General features: G+C 42.2%; 1 long non-coding RNA gene across 5 annotated transcripts in view; it reads left to right on the top strand.

The window, feature by feature from the left end:
• Positions 1 to 494: 494 nt before the first annotated feature.
• Positions 495 to 6,688, top strand: part of LOC101683144 — a 150,998-nt gene continuing 144,804 nt past the window's right edge. For 3 of the 5 annotated variants that reach the window (XR_006607543.1, XR_006607544.1, XR_006607545.1), the window contains exon 1: positions 496 to 621. This is a non-coding gene — a long non-coding RNA (uncharacterized LOC101683144). Of the gene's footprint in view, positions 622 to 6,688 lie in introns of all 5 variants that reach the window. The other 2 variants (XR_006607541.1, XR_006607542.1) reach the window with 2 other exon arrangements.

The following is a 6,688-nucleotide window of genomic DNA, read 5'->3' as shown; positions in this document are numbered from 1 at the left end:
CCAGTTTTTTGTTCTTAAGGAAAACAGATCCTCCTCTTTAGTTTTAGGAAATTGATAATAAGTAAATTTTAATGTTCTTTTAAAATTAAACTGTTCTGAGTTTCTTAAGTCATTTTTATTTCTTCTTCAGGGACCTTCCTGTAGTGTATAAAAGCAGTGTAGAGTTCTAACTCTACCTTCTACATATTACTTCCTAAATTACATATTATTTATTAATATTATATGCTTATGTGTTTTAAATTATTATAATTTGACCATGCAGTACATTTATGTAATTCAAGAATCAGCTTGATGTGAAAGCCATGCCTTGAGAAATCTTGCTCGGTCTCTAGCAATCTACCCTGCCTGCTGTTCCCACTTAAGGAGCCGTGTGCATTAGTTTCTTATGGCTCTGACCTATCTTTCTTAATGCAAATGAAGCAAATATGAATATAGTCTTCATTTTTTTCATTCTTATTCAAGCATCATAGTTTATGTTCCCACTTCTCTAGAGAAGGGCCCTTGCATGACTTTAGATCTTTTGTTTCAAAAATACTTGTACATACTCCAGTTTTATGTTTGCAGGTCTGTCTGTGAGATATGCTGCAGGTGCTTGCCAGAAGTGGGATTGCTGTATGAAGGGTAAGCATAATTGTAATTTTAATAGACATTACCTTATGGATTATGTCATTCCTGGGAGCAGGGATGGGCCTGCTTGGGTCCCACAACCTCTCCACAGGGTGTCTTGTCACACTAATGTTGGTCCAAGAGGTGAAACATCCTTTCTCAGTGTAGCTTTAACTTGCATTCCTCTTATTACGATTGTGCTTAAGTATCTTTTCATGTAGTTGAGAACCATTTCTATTTCTTTTATGTGTTTATGTCCATAAATCATGTGTTTATGTCCTTTGCCTGTTTTCCTATTAATACTTTTTGTCATGTGAGTTCTAGATATCTAGATAGGTATCTAGATATCTAGAACTAGATATCTATCTAGATAGATATCTAGATACCTCAGATATTCATTGATCAACTATTTACTGACCCAACTATGGTGCACCAGGCTCTGTAACAGCCCTGGCTAGAGCTGAGTAGGACACTGCCTTCCAGAAGCCTACACTCTAATGGAGGACCCATTGTATCTATCTATCTATCTATCTATCTTTATTTGTATCTATAGCAATAGGTAGATATCTATGTGTTTATATCTCTCTACTTCCCTATCTACTCATATCTGTGTATAGATATACATAGAGAGAGAGAGAAAGAAAGAAAGAAACACAAGATAATGTCCAAGCACGATGATAAAGGGGTGTGGAAGTTGTTTTGGGCCCAGGGAGGTGGGCTCATGCCCCATCCAAGTTGGGATGCGAGGGAGTTCTAAGTACCTTCTTTCTAGGCCGGCTGGATAGGGGATGCAGAGCAATTCCAGGCTGAAGAAATCAAGGGGCTCTTAGCTCCTTGTTCTTGGTGCCACTCCCTGGTCCTCCTGTCAGTCATTTATTGAGTGCTAACTACATGTTCCCTGAGGGCAGTAACTGAAGAGGAGTCTGACGTAAGAGGCCTGTGGAGGTGTGAGAAGGTTGGGGCAGTGGCAGGGGGCAAGGTCATGGTCACGGGACAGAGTGTAGGCAGCAGTCTGCTCTTTCTCAATCCTTTCCCTCCCTGGCGGGGAATGTCAGAACCTTCTTGGACTCTTCTCCCTTTCAAGGAGCTGACCCACCCAACCCCTTCCCCTTCTCCTCTCTCTCCTTGCCATCCCTTCCCTCACTTAAACCCCTCATTTCCCTACCTTCATCACCCACTTCTGTCTGTCTCTCTTTTGTGACTAACATCCTTGCCCTGTTCCCCAGCCACTATGTGATAGTGGCCTTATATTACTTGTCTGAAAGTTGTCTTGCCTTCCTCTCCTCTCCCTGCAACTCCTTTCCCCTCCTCCTCTTCCTCTGTAAACTCACAAAGACAGACAGCCTTCCTAAGGCTGCCGTAAGAAAGTGCCACAAACTTGGTGGCTTAAAACAACAGAAACCTGTTCTCACCATTCTGGAGGCCAGATGTCCAAAATCAAGTTGCTGGCCACACCATGTTCTCTCCAAGGATCTGATCTGGGGAGGATCCTTCCTTGCCTTTTCCTTGCTTCTAGGGGTTTCCAGCAATCTTTGATGGTCCTGGGCTTGTGGCAGCATCACTCCAATTTCTGCCTCCATCTGCACATGGCTCTCTTCCTTGTGTGAGTGCGTGTATTACGTGTATCCAGATTTCCCTTCTGGGGCCCACCCTAATCTAGTATGTTCTCATTTTCACTTGATTATATCTGAAAAGACCCTATTTCCGAATAGTACTTTCCAGGTACTAGGGGGTTAGGACTTCAGCCTAACATTTTTTGAAGGAACAAATCAATGGATAACAGGTGCCCCAAAACTGTATATTGCTTGGTATTTTTTCAGAGTGTACTCACAATCCCTGTGGAAAGCAGCTTTACAGCATCTGGTTAAGAATACACATTTTGGTGCAGATCTGAGTTTAAGTCCTGGCTCTGCCTCTTAGGATGTGGCTTTGGAGTTGATCTCTGTAAGCTGTGGGATCCACATCTGTAAATGGGGAAAGTAGTCCCAACTACCCCATGGTTGCTACATATTGGGGACTTAGTATAGGACCCAACCCATAGGATATACTCCAGAAACAATAGGCCCCTTGTTACACCAGACTATTCTCATTCCTTCTCCATTTGCATGTGGTCACATGGACTTTGAGCAGAACTTGACAGCAGACTTGTAAGTCCCAGCTGAATGCTGTCAGCACAGTAAGCCCTCTGGACTATGAGATGTTGGGTCAGCTCAAGATTTATCCATGACACAAGTTGAGCGTTCCTTCTCTCTGTCCTCACTGCCCTTGTCTGTGTGCCAAGCTTCAAGTGGCATAGAGTAGATTTTAAGAAAACAAACTTGTGGGGTGCCTGGGTGGCTCAGTTGGTTAAGCAACTGCCTTCCACTCACGTCATGATCCTGGAGTCCTGGGATCGAGTCCCACATCAGACTCCTTGCTCAGCAGGGAGTCTGCTTTTCCCGCTGATCTCGCTCCTCTCATGCTCTCTCTCTCTCTCTCTCTCTCTCTCTCAAATAAATAAAATCATTAAAAAAAAAAAAAGAAAACAAACTTTTGGGAATGGGGTGAGGGATATGAGCTTAGGTCACCCCAGTGAGATGCTCTTTGCATATGGCTCCTCTCTCCCCTTCCTTTTCTGTTTGGTCCTGTAAGCAAGCAAATTCCCTGCTGGGTAGAGTAGACCTCCTCTGCCTCGCCTCTCTGCTGATTTCAGGATCTTTGATACTGGTGTGGCTCTGAAGGAGTGGCTGGGGAAGACAAACCACCATTTGTTTTTGGGGAAAAAAAATGAAAAGAAAGAAAAAAAATCCAGTCTTTTATCTCTGTGTCCCTCTAAATCGCCAAAGGTCTTATTGTGAAGAGAGGGAACAAGTAGGGTTTTATCTTTCTGCTCCTGCCTGGCAGCCACGTGAGCTCTCAGGGACCTGGGGAGTTCTAAGGCTGGGCTTCCCGAAGGAATGATGGGTGCTCCTGGGGAGTTGGGCTCCTTTGATGGTAGGTATCTGGGAAGGAAGAAGGGGAGCTCCCAGTATTAGTATGAAGAGGGGAGGCTCTAATGAATCTGAAATCAACTGATGAAACCACACTATGTATGAGGAATAGGATGCTCTTTTTACATTTGAAATGCTGGTTGCTTATTGAAAAGGTAGGGTAGGGGCGCCTGGGTGGCTCAGTGGGCTAAAGTCTCCGCCTTCAGCTCAGGTCATGATCCCGGGGTCCTGGGGTCCTGGGTTCGAGCCCTGCATCGGACTCCCTGCTCAGCAGGGAGCCTGCTTCCCCTTCTCTCTCTGCCTGCTTGTGATCTCTGTCTATCAAATAAATAAATAAATAAATAATCTAAAAAAAAAGTAATCATGATAATCTTCTTAAAAAAAAAAAGAAAAGAAAGAAAAGGTAAGGTAATCCTGCATGGCACAGTAATAGTAATACATAAACACCATCAATATTTTTCTGTGCATGTGTCATGTGCCAGGACCTGTGGTATGTCCTTTACATATGTAATTTCACTTAGTCCTCATCACAAGCTTGTAGCATACGACTGTTATCCCCATTCTGTATTTGAGGGAACTGAGGCATAAAGGGGTTACTTGACTTGCTGGAGATCACACGGAGGCAGGATTTAAACCTAGGTCCACCTGACACCACAGTTTGCTCTTAACCACTAGGCTCTATGGTCTCCCAAGACATTTGAAAGGATAAAAACAAATAAGAAGTAGGATAAATTAACCTTCATTCACTGACTAATAATAAACACAGAAAAGGTAAGCAGTGTGGGACACAAGATAGGTCTAGATTTTGAATTGTGTTACTCTGGGTAGGTTACCTTGGATGTTATGAAGAACCCAAGAATTGTCCTGTCTGCTCTTCCATGTTTGTTTGTGACAGATTTTGTCCTTAGGGTAGCTACCCTTATGAGCACAAGGTGGCTGGAACTACCATAAGAATCTCAGACCAATCAGGTTTTATTCCTGGGGAAATTTGGAATAGGATCCCTTTCCCTGAGGCTGGGGGGAGAAAGGTGAATACTACTGGTCCAACATTAGAGAAGGTAGGATGGCTGTGGTAGGGATTCAAAAAATATCCTGCAGAGTTCCAGGTACCCAGCACAGAGCCTAGAAGGTGGCTGGGCTTCATTCCCTTTGTATCCATTCATCTGAATGGGGGCAAGGCAGTGCATTTTGAGTAGTTTAGTTTTCAATTATGGGTCATTTTTAAAAGATACATTGTGATGCCTTTATGCAACCTAAAATCTCAATGAAAAAAATTAGTCTTCAGGGATAGTTCTGGCTGAGAAGTCTTCAGGAACAGAGAGAGACAGCAAGAGATCCATGTATCTTATTAAAAGATCATTTCCAGAAAAAGGTAAACTCCAGACTCTCATACAGAGTATAAAATGAACATGTTTCAAAGAATTTATTTTACTCATATGATAGAAGGGAATTAGGCAGATACAACTGGCATATCAGTTTGCTAGGGTTGCCATAGTCAAGTAGCACAAACTGGGGGGCTTAGACAACAGATTTATTTCCTTGCAGTTCTGGAGACTAGACGTCTGAGATCAAGGTTGCTTGAGTTGGTTCCTTCTGCAGGCTCTGAAGGAGAATCTGTTCCATACCTTTCTCCCAGTTTTTGGTAGTTTGCTGAAAATCTATGGTATTGCTTAGTTTGTAAGGCCCATTATCCCTATATCTGCCTCCTTCTTCACATGGCATACATTCATTCTGTCTGTCTTGTCTCTTGGGCCAAACTTCCTCTTTTAATAAGGACACAGTTATAATGGATTAAAGCCCACGCTATGACCTCATCTCAACTTGATCATTTGCAAAGACCCTATTTTCAAATAAGGTCACATTCACATGTACTGGGATTCAAGACTTTTTTTTTTTGAGGGGGGACATTATTCAACATATAACAGCTGTTTCAAAGGAAAAGTGAAAACAGCCCAGATTTATACAAGTAAAGGAAAGTTGAGATGAATTGCAAATGGAAACAAAACTGGTTTTTTCCAGTTTTAAGGCCAGGTGGGGTGGTGGTAGGGTGGTCAGTTAAATCATTACCAGACAGGATGGAAATCACATATCTATCAGTTACCTATAGCTTACAAAGCTTTATGGAACAATTCAAATACAGTGAATAGCCCTAGAATCTCATAACCCAGAAGAGTATGCTGTAGAAAGGGATGAATAGTTTTCCACTGAAACATAAAATATTTTTCTATACTATTATTAGTCCATCTGTTGTATTCTATAGATGAAGGGGTCCCAAAATCTGCTGTGCATTAAGTGGTCCTGAAATCTCGTGTGCATGATTTACCTTCTTGGCAGACTTTATAGCCACCTCCATTTTATAGGTCTGTTTCCTCTAACGCTGAGTGGGAGATTTAGCCATGTTTCCTCAGTGAGCCTTTTTGGCTTTTTGGCCAACACTTCCCTCTGTGGAGATGTACAGAGCTCTCTGTTACAGATGATCTCTGTTCATTCTTTCTTGGTCATCTCAGGGAGGCAGGAAACTAGGCCATTCTATGGGTGTGTTGCTACAACTACGTAATATCCATATCCTGGATATTCATAATATCCAGGACACCGTGGGCCACTCTCTGCATTGTATTTACAATCTTCCAGTCCTTATGCCTCAGTCTCCAAAAGGTATAGGACATAACATTCTGCTGTTACTATCTCTGTTGGTTGGGCCTGTTGAAACTCTTCCCATGGCCGCCTGAAAGAAAAGGGCACACAGAGACAGGAACAGGTCTTTAAAATAGCTACATAGTAAAAAATGAAACAAAAGCAAGAGTTTCATAAGAAAGTGTTAAAGGAAATGCAGATGCAGGGGCTCAAGAAAGAAGAAGTCAAAGTCTCACTCTTTGCAGATGACATATTTTATGAGGAAAACTGAAAAGACTCCACCCCCAAATTGCTAGAATTCATACAGGAATTCAGCAACATAGCAGGATATAAAGTCAGTGCACAGAAATCAGTTGCATTTCTATATGCTAACAATGAGGCAGAAGAAAGAGAAATTAAGGAATCAATCCCATTTACAATTGCACCAAAAACCATAAGTACCCAGGAATAAACCTAACCAAAAAGATAAAGGATCTGTA

Source organism: Mustela putorius, unplaced genomic scaffold, assembly GCF_011764305.1.
Source record: "Mustela putorius furo isolate JIRA1106 unplaced genomic scaffold, ASM1176430v1.1 tig00000640_pilon_pilon_pilon, whole genome shotgun sequence".
NCBI classification, from domain to species: domain Eukaryota; kingdom Metazoa; phylum Chordata; class Mammalia; order Carnivora; family Mustelidae; genus Mustela; species Mustela putorius.
The sequence above is the reverse complement of the archived record's forward strand: the minus strand, read 5'-3'. Positions and strand labels throughout refer to the sequence as shown.